The sequence below is a fragment of the Lissotriton helveticus genome, chromosome 3_1 (genome assembly GCF_964261635.1).
Source record: "Lissotriton helveticus chromosome 3_1, aLisHel1.1, whole genome shotgun sequence".
NCBI classification, from domain to species: Eukaryota; Metazoa; Chordata; class Amphibia; order Caudata; family Salamandridae; genus Lissotriton; species Lissotriton helveticus.
Genome location: NC_136061.1, coordinates 10,916,201 through 10,927,204, shown reverse-complemented (window position 1 = coordinate 10,927,204; position 11,004 = coordinate 10,916,201).

The window sequence follows — 11,004 nt, the reverse complement described above, 5'->3', positions numbered from 1 at the left end:
CACACTTCATTATACGTGATAAGACCCACGCCGTGCTTCACATAGAGCTCATAGGTTGGAGTTCCAATTGGCGGAACCAGACACAAATCTTCCATTCGGGAATCCCTATTCTGACCACAACAAAACAATTTGCCAATGCTAAGACCAGGCATCTTCGCTCACTAGCCTAGCTTCAAACTTCAAAGGATTATCGAATACGATAGTCTCGTGAATACACGAATCCCTCGGCTTTGGGATTTGCAAGCTCCAAATCAAAGATCCAAGGGGATACCAAAAACTAAGGACTGGGAGACGCTCCACTCATACTTAACTGAGGTATCGATGATGTCACCAGAAGACCCGTCTATCGTCTTGCTCTACAAATTGTCAAAGGGCTCAAGACAGGGTGACAGTCAGGGCAGCAGTCCTTCGTAGCCGTCGGAAAGCGGGGAACCTCGCAGCAAAGACTTTCGGACCACGACGACATACAGGGCTCGATGAAGTGGCTGGCCTTCCTCCAGAATTTCACACGAAGCTCCTCACGATCTTCAGGCTTTGGACCGGAACCGCTGAAGTCGCCCAACGTTGGGCGCCAAGTGAAGAACCGGGTTTTAGAACCCAGCGGCGCCAGGGATAACGACCGAAGTCTTCGGAGTCCCCTGCCTCGGCCTACAAAGATACGGGACGCTTCTTGGTGGCGTCAAAGATCAAATTTATTGGCTGCAGCCTGTAACAGAAGTCCACAAAGTACAATGACGTATACTCATAGGAGACTGCTCAACTTTACAAAGCCAGTCAACCCTTTTTATACAAAATATTACGCTTCAGGCAAACATTCCTTATTTACAGTAAACCAATCCCATGTGTACAATAAAAGCATTGCAAGACAAACCCACATTTCATTGTCCAGCCCACCATCAGTTATTGGTCAAACCCAACATTCTTCATCAGACAAATCAAAAGAAACCCATCATAAAAACAGGAACATCCCCATCGTAACAGGCCATAAAGAAAGGAGCAGAGACAGGTGCAAGTAAGATAAGATATAGTTGTGTGTGTGATAATGGTTTATGGCGTCCTGTGCCTTGATCGTTAATCTTGATCAGCTACTGGGAAAGGAACTGACCTAACAAGCTTGGCCTCGGGCAACGGAGTCAGTTTGCCCAGGTCACACAAGAGTCAGCTAAAGGTGTACGTGTCCCAAAAGACTCGTTCAGCCGCAGTCATCGGCTTATGTGAGGGCAACCACAAAATGGCTGCCGCACACAAAATGGAACTCGAGGGTTCAGAACGGAATCCCATATTTCATAGTGAATCCATCACTCGAACATGACGAAAACACTCGTACATACTATACTCGCCATTTTTGGTCCACTGATACTAAAATCGTCACAATACGACAACCTTTATTGAACGGGTTCAGAATCTCAGAACCTCAATTCCCCCACAGGTCTCTTCATCACCTCATCTGCATAACTCACGTATAGTGGCTAGCAGAGGGAGGTTGACAGATACTTGAAACTGAAGGCGGTCTTGCTTTTTCTATTCCCATTCCGCTTTCCGACCGTGGGTGTGAGTATGGACATGTTGTTCCGCTGACAGCCGTGGTCTGCTCCTGTGCTACCTTCTATATCCACCTGAGTAGAATGGCTGAGGGGTTAGATATTAATGCTCTGGGAAATCTAATTGACAACAGGCAAAAACAACTGACCCACACCATAGAAGAAAACAAAGTATTAAGAGAGGAATTAAAAAGGTCCCAATTGGAAAGTCGACAGCTTATGCAAAAATTAAGAGAAATTACCTTGGGCACCCCATCCCTGACTAGTGGAGCCACAGGGAAGACACCCTTGTCTCTGACCTCAGAAATAACAACAGAAGAAATTGATTCTATCTCCTCTATTATTGCTTTAGCCCCCTCAGAACGCTTCCATGGTGTCCTCCATAGGGCACAGATATTTTTGCCCCAATGTTCTCTACATTTCCTATGCAGACCAGTCAAGAAACAATACTGTGTTATATGATTTAGAGAAATTTAAGACAGAATTCCTCCTAATCTTTGATCGGGCAATTTCTCAGGCAACTGATAACAAATTACTAGATCTAAAGCAAGGAAATAGAAATCTGATTTCTTATTTTGCCCAGTTTAATAAGTTAATTGTTCAGACAGGACGGCCAGCAAGCAAAAGAGCAGCAATCTTTCATGGAGGTTACAAGAGGAGTTAAAGGATGCATTTGCATTAATACCAGACCGTCCCACTGATGTATCAAAATGAATTGCCTTAGTTTTGCAAATTGATCAAAGGTTATTTGAGAGGAGGTCTGAATGAAATGTGAATTTTGCCCAATTCCACCATAGTTTCACAGGAGCATGCGGATGTCATCAAGAATACAGAACCTCAACTTAAGGAAGAGCCCATGCAGATTGGAAGTGTGAGACGTCCCCTATCAAAGGAAGGAAAGGAAAAAAAAAACTGGGAACTTATGTCTGTACTGCGGTCAATCGGGGCACTTTGTAAAAGAATGTCCTAAAAGGCCCAAGACAAGTAATCTGGTAAAAGAGAAACACCATCAGTGAAAAGGGTTTCCTGATGGATGTTCAGTGAGAGTCAACCCCAGATCTTCAGCAAGTGGCAAATACTTTACAGTCTGCCTCTCCTCACCTACAAGTCTCATTTGAAATAAGTTTCAGTGAAAACACAATAAAGGAGACTTCTGTGATGATCAATTCCAGGGCAACTGGAAATTTTTGAGATATCCAGTATGCCAAAAGAATTGGAATATAATTTGTCCCCATAAAAATTGCAGAACCAGTACATGCCGTGGATGGCACAAATCTATCTTCTGGTTGCATCACAGATTAAATGGAACTCTTTGAACTAAAGGTTCATCGTGGGCCCGAGAAATAATTTCCTTCAACCTAATTGATGCGCCCAAATTTCGATTGATCCTTGGTCTGCAGTGGTTAACTGAGCACAACCCGGAAAGAAACCTGGAAAGAAGAACCATCCAGATGAATTCCAGCTAATGTCTGTATCATTGGTATGGTACTTTTAAATAAAGACATCGGAACCACCCCAGCCAAGGTTTTAGCCACCAGTCCTATGAAGGTCTGTGCTCTAGAAGCAGTGGTTATTCTACGCCCTTACCGAAAAAGAGAATACATTCCTTCAGGAATACCTGGATCAATATCTGTCTAATGGTTTTATCTGTCCTCCCCAATCCCCTGTCTCGTCTCCTCTTTTCTTTGTCACAAAAGAGAAGAATGAAGAACTAAGAAAGTGCATTGGGTATAGAGCACTCAATCAAAGGACTGTGAAGCCAAAATCTTAACAAAATTAGATCTTTGTGGCGCTTATCATTTGATTCGTGTAGCCAAGGGAAATGAGTGGAAGACCGTCTCCCGAACCAGATTTAGATAGTATGAATACCAAGTCATGCTTTATGGCTTGTGCAGTTCTTCAGCTGCCTTCCAGCACTTTGTAAATGATGTACTAAGAGAGTGATTGGACTGGGTAGCTGTGGTTTAGATCAACAACATCTTGATTATTTCCGGGAATTTACAGAAACACGTGAGAGCAATCCTAGGAAGACTTTTGGAAAATAATGTGTATGTGAAGCTAGAAAAATGTGCTTTCTGTGTGAATAAAGTGGAATTCCTAGGCTTTGTTTTATCTGAAAAATGAATTTCTATGGACTCTGGTAAAATTCAAGCAATCCTGGATGGGTCCTCTCCTCGAAATTCGAAAGAGGTACAAAGTTTTATTGGCTTCGCAAATTTCTACCGCCGCTTCATTCAAGAATTCTTCAAGAAGATTTTTCCGATTACTAAACTTTCAAAGAAAGGAGTACCATTTAATTGGTCAGATCAAGCAGAAGAAGCCTTCGAGTTTCTCAAAGAATCCTTTACCCCGGCACCAATTCTTCTACATCCAGACCTGAAAGAACCCTTCTATGTGGAAGCCGACACCTCCGACCTGCCATTGGTGGAATTCTATCCCAACAACACTAGAACACTGGTCAACTTCACTCTGTGGCCTTTCGATCTAGAAAACTGACATCTCCAGAGCTCAATTATTCTGTTGATGGCAAGGAGTTGTTGGCAGTTAAGGATGCCTTCCAGGAACGGCGGTATTATTAACTGGGAGCACGTCATGTTGACACCGTATTTACCAATGTTTATGTTTATGTTTGTTGATTTCTAGAGCGCATGGCTGCCCGTGAGCGTCCCAGCGCTAGTGATAGGGGAAAAGCCAGCTCTTCAGAAGTTTACGAAAAGAAAGAAGATTAGGCTGAGCACGGATATCCAGTGGAAGAGAATTCCACAGTTTAGAGGTATTATACGAAAAAAGGCGGCCTCCTGATCGAGCCCTCTTGATCCTGGGTGTCAGAGTCAGATGAAGATGTGTAGACCGCAGGGTTCTATTGGTTTTATAGGGGACAATGAGATCTTTTAGAATAGGGGGGGCCTTGCCATGAAGGATTTTGTGAGTCGTGCAAAGGGCTTTAAAATGAACTCTTTCCAAAATGGGAAGCCAATGAAGTGACCTGCGAGCCAGTTTTGCTGAGATTCGGTTGTTGGCGCCAGTAAGAAGCCGGGCAGCGGTGTTTTGTACAACCTTCACTTTCTTTGGAACACCTAGGTATAGGTCATTCCCATAGTCCAATCTGGACAATATGAGGCCCTGGATCAAAATCTTTCTGGACTGAATTGGGAGCAGAGGTAGAATTTTGCAGGAAGTACGAAGAAGGCCATAACAAGTTCCAGCGGTTTTCCTTGCTTGGGTGTTAAGCGTAAGGCCTTGATCCAACCAGATCCCCAGGCTTTTAATATCAGCCTTTGGGGTAGGGGGCGGACCCATGCATGGGGGCCATAATGTATCAGGGCGAAAATGTGACTGGTTACCTATGACCAGAATCTCCGTCTTGTCACCGTTAAGCCTGAGGTGGGACCTGTCCATCCAGCCGGCTATATCCCCAAGGCAGGAGTTGAGATCGATGGAAGGGTGGTCCTGCTGACTTAGGGATACAATGAGCTGGGTGTCATCGGCATAGGTCAAGAGTTTAATGCCATATAAAGTGTTGATTTTTTCAAACGGAGTCATGTACACATTAAAAAGCGTAGGGCTCCATGATGAGCCCTGAGGGACAATTTTGACAGTCATGTTGCCATTAATAAGAAAGGCCAAAAAGGTTTTCAATACCTATACCTTCATCTTTCAGTACACCAAGCATAAACATTAAAAAATTCCTGACAATCTTGCTGAATATTCTGCGTAAATTGACTAGAACCAGAATTTATGTCCAAAACATTTTGAATATCAGAAACACTTTGTATTTTACTTTTATCGCTACTACATTTCTCATAAACAGAATACAACAATGAACAGAATCTTTTGTCCCAATTTTCAACAATTTGCTGTTGCAAACTTTCACAAACAAAAACAACATTAACAACTACATGAGCATAGTAGTTGACACCACAACTATTTTCAAACCGATAACCAACATTCTCTTCAACACTGTCCTTTTTCCTTTTGCATGCAGGCGCAACTTCATCTTGTTTTTTTTTTTACTCTACAGTTTTACTTCAGATATTCTCAAATCTTATTTTTCTACCTACCACACGCTTTTCAAATACTGGATATTGACCTAAATTGGGTGCATATTCTCTTCTTAACCTATTATACTCTTTCACACAATTTGCATCTACCCTAACCTTTGTCTCATCAAAATCATTCAAGTACAATCCAGATAAAGTTCTGACTCGAGACAAAGCAACATATGCCATACCCTCTTTAAACACAGTACTTCCAATATTCACTAAAGCACCATCTACACTTAAACCTTGGGATTTATGAATGGTCACCGCATAAGCCAAAGAAATAGGAAACTGTGTTCTGCGTACATACAAATCTTTACACGCAAAAACCGAGCTGAACAATGACTAAATTGTTGTACTTCTTCAATTTGATCAAATTTGATTTTCAAAAATTCAATCTCATCTCTCTTTACATAATTAACAAAATCAACAATTTTACCCATTGCTTCATTTACTAAACCTTTTTCCACATTCAAATTAAGTCATAAAATTACTCTACAGTTTACACATGCATACAAATTATTTTCTAAACCAGCAGTTTTACTTATCGATTCCTCTAAAGAATCCAATTTCCTCTTCAACTTTTCAGTCAAAATAATAGTGATTCCTTCATGTTCTATTTTATCAATAGCTTCCAATTTTATAATTTCTTCATTTTCCAACTTTAACATTTCTTCATTGAATATAGAACATTCACTTAGTGTTGGCATTAAGCAGATTACAGATTTGTTTTCTGCAATTCTCATGTATATTTTCTCTGGGACAATATTTTCATTTGGAAACAAATTGGAAAGTAATCGTCTCTGTAAAGCTTGTGTGTCATGTTCAGTCATTTTTTCAATTCTTATATCTTGAAGAAAAGTTCCATAATTAGCATCATTTGCCTGTCGCATATTTGTAATATGTTCCTTATACTCAAAATATGACCAAATGTTAACATTTCCAATGCTCCCCAAAGACTTCTGGTATCTTCATGCGACAGTGTTTTAAACACTGGTTGTCCTTTTACAGGAGTAAGTTGTAGAAGATCTCCAAAAACTATGACGTGTTTTCCTCCAAATAATACGTCATACTCTGTTTTAAGAATTTTCTGCATTCTTAAATGCACAAAAGCAAGCATTACGTTTTATACCATGCTTACCTCATCAATAATGAGAAGTTCCATTTTCCTCAAGACTCTTGAAACTTCACAACAAGCTTCTCCAGATAGCTTGTGGTATTCTAATTTGTTTTCATGCTCTACTGGTAGCATTAATAAACGATGTAAAGTAATTCCTTTAATATTGTGGTCTGCTAATCCAGTTGGAGCAGTGACAATACAGACAAAGTCGACTCAGTTGTTTTCTGTAGAAAACTTGTAATTACTTTAATTAAAAGAATTTTGCCTGTTCCAGCTGGTCCACTCACATACATTCGGATAGGTTCAAATGATGAGCAAGAGCACTCTTTCTTCTCATGAAGTGATCCATGGTCAATCTGTTCTCTCACTTGCTCATATATTTCATTCTGCTCAAGATTTAGTTGTTCTTCCAAGTTTCCTAAGTTTGTTACATCTTCTTGAGCTTGAAACATTTCTGTTTCCACCTCTTCCATAGCAGTTGCTGCTTCATTTTGAACAATTGGTTCTCCTAGTAGGTCCTGACTCAACGGAGCAAAAGTTTGACTCTCTTGAGAACTGTCTCTAGCAATCTCTGCTGCAATTCTAGCTACTTGCTCAATTTGGTCATTCAACATTTTCACATAATTAGCAAAAACAGGACATTCTATAGTATCTTTAGTTGCTTTGAAGGAATCTTCATAGCTCTCGAAATCTCCAAGTAATTCCAATTCTGAACGCCACGGCTTGAAAAGTTGCAAAAGAGCTAAATAGTAAAATTCCCTTTTCTCAGGTGTTTTGCAACTCAGTTTATGGTGATTAATCAAATGTCCTTTTCTTTGTTTCACCAAACATCCTTCAGAACCAATCACGGCATATATACCATTATTGATGTTTTCTGCAATATCCTGTTTAAAAAATATAGTTTTGCAGCACTTCATAGAGACAAATTTTCTCAAGATGATGACTTCTGTTTGGATAATATGTATCCAACATATTTCTTTTCACAATATCTGTATTTTCTGGCTCTTTTTCAGCTAAATATTCAATGTCTTGTACAGATTTAAGAACTCGGTTTCGTGTTGCAGCAAGACCTAGACTCACCCAAATGATTCTTCTAGATTTGGAGTATAGACTTGCAGATGATAAGCGATCCGAGCATTCATACGCTCCAATTTCTCAATGAGATAACATCTTTAAACTGTAAGTATATAATTTCTTACTTAGACTCTTCTCGTGGGAAATCTCTTCCCACATTTCCTTCAATTCCGTCTTTTATGATTTTGTTATGTACGATGTTACATATCGAGCAACAACAATGGAATTGTCTGTAACATATTGAATATCCATATTAGCATTCCACATGGACAAAATGACTGGGTTATAGTCATTTATGTATTTTGACTCTTCATTTCTTCTTAAGTTTTAGGTATTTTTGGAGACTTTCTTGTGATAGTATGTCGCAAACATGACATAAAACTGTTCACTCTTCCTTTCGATATTACTGGACATGGAAATCCAAAACAGCATTTGGTGTAGAATTTGTCCTTAGATTTGTTCTTTCAACGACAGTATTTCCCACAACGATGGCTTTGGAATCATAAGACTTGTCTTAAGTCCTTATCTTGTTTACTTTTGGGTATATCACATGTAGCATATTCTATGTAGCATATTCTTCAATAAAAGACAACACAGCATCATCCGAGTCTGTTCCAAATTTGGGAGCATCTTTGATCCATATTAGCATGTGTATGTGAGGAGCACCTCTTGCTTGATACTCCTTTCTCCAAAAGAAGTCCGGAACCTCTCCAAGAGGAGGATTTTTTTTTATTGGTTATAAAAGACATCATAGTTTCAAATCTATGATTGAAATACCTGCATACGTTAACTAAGAGCACAATTCTCCAGGTGTCTTGTATTCAATATTTAGTATATTTGGATTTGCCTCTCGAAGAAATTGAAGTAAATCATCCCAAGCATATTCAGCACAGCTTAGAGTAAGGAACCATGTAGGATTTCCTAAGTTCCTTAGCATATATTTCAGATCTCCATGACAACGGTACCAGTACTCATTAGTACCACGTTGACATGCCATGAAATTAATCAGCTGAGATTCCAAAACATTATCTTTCTGCAGTACTTTATCCATAAATTCCTTTGCCGAAACATTTTGCAGATGTACACCTGTTTTCAAGATATGGTTTACTGCATAAGAAAGTCCAGACAAATCACTCTCAAACAAAAGATGAAACAAAAACGGAATACATTGTCGAAATCTTGGATCTTCTACATATAATCTTGATGTCCGGTATTCAGATGCAGGAATCTGCACAGGTCGGTCATCATATCATCCTCCTTTTCCTGTGGGAAACAACTGAGGGAAACAATGAGCTTCCAAGCTTTTTTCCCATACACTAATGGGACTTCCTTTTGCTTCTTTCATTTAGAATAACTCTATAGTATTCCCCATCACTTGTTTAGAATGCAGTGGATGAACACTGTAATGTTTGTAGATTTCTTCAGTTCTGGAGACATCCACTTTTTCAATTTGTCCAGATGGCAAGTCACTATCTTCTTCTACAGTTATTTCTTCTTCTCTCACATACACATTTCTGTAATATTGATTATTTTTTATTAGATACATCGTTGCCTTTTTCACTTTCCTAACATCCACTAATTCTTTCCAGATTGTCTTACTCTTAGTAGCATCAGGTATTTAAATCTATCAGTTCAGAAGGAATATTTACCAACTCAACATTATTATGCACAGCTCTAGCAGGCATTTTGTTCTCGTCCAATTTGTTATAACAATATTTACAAATACGATGATCAGAAATCAAATTAAAACAATTCTCCACCAGCAAACAAGTTGCAAAATCCTTCCACACATTATTGTTTTCCTTTTCACTTTTTAAATACAAATCAACAGTCCTGGTCTGATTTTTATAATAAGTCTGCGGCAACAGACACAACAATGATTTGGCCTTTCACCTGAAATCACCTTAAACTTTGTAATTTCTTGCTCAAAATTTTCTGTACTACAATGTTGTACATTCTCTTCTACATTTCCTTCTATTAATATCTAAATTTCTGCACTGTCTTCCTCAGGAACAAAACAACTAACCTTAATTTCATCACAAACGTTCTTTACATTTGAAACAGACCCATGCAAAAGAGCAATGTTCAACTTTTTTAACTTTAGAGCTGGACTTTTTGCATAATACAATCTTCTCAGTAATTTCCTCATTTCAGAATGATGTACTGCTAACATCCTGAAATGGTGAAAACCACTTTGACATACTTTTTTAGAAACACAAGCCAGAGAATGACCTTGCAAACCAGTATTTTCTCTCACTCTGCAAGGGTCGAGTCCTTGCAACATCTTAATCTTTTGTTTAACACTTTTCTTAGTATAGTTACGTAAGAAATTGCGTAAAAAATCTATAGATTCTTGCCGTACACTACAAATACTACTACAATTCCAAGTGAACACTGGAGCTTTAGGACGTCTCCCTAAAACTTCATCAGCTAACACCTCTTCTGCATTTCTAGGAACAATTTTCTCAATAGGACAACCATTTCTAACCTCATAAGCACGAACACTAGTGTCAACTGCATGCAACAAATCATTACTCTGAAGATAAATGTATTCATAAAAAAAAGGCTCAGAACTTGAACTATGTTTCCATTCACTCAAAAAAAAACTCACAAAAATTACTTCTGTTAATTACTCTTCTCCACTTACTTTTGCCCTTCATTAAATGGATTGGCTTATCTAGTGGTCGAATTCTATTGATTACTAAAATAAACAATTTTGTTTTCAATTCAAAAGCTTTCTCATCTACATTTTCTATACCTTTCTTCTTCTTATAACATGCTTTTTTTTACATCCCTTAATTTCTTTAATTAAATTTAACACAACTCTATTATAAAACATTTTTTTCCAAATTTCCATAAATTGGTTTTTCCTCCTTTTACTATACACTGTTTTTTCTGCAGTTGACTTTCCATGATTGTTCTCTTTATGCTTCTTTTTCTTTTTCGTTGCAGATACACTAATACCATTTTTACTTTGTGCACACTACTCAAACAGCCTGATTCATGTAGGCAATAGCGCTCGCAAAAGGGCCAGATTCTGAGAATCTGGCCCTTTGCGAGTGCGATTTTTGCATTTGGTATTCATGATCCCAAATGCAAAAATCGCTATTTAAGAATTAGCAAATATGCGAGGAATAGCATTTAAGGAATCTGTATTAGAGATTCCTCAAATGCTATTCATGACACATTAAAAAATTGCGAATTTGCACTTTTGGGGCCGCTATTTACC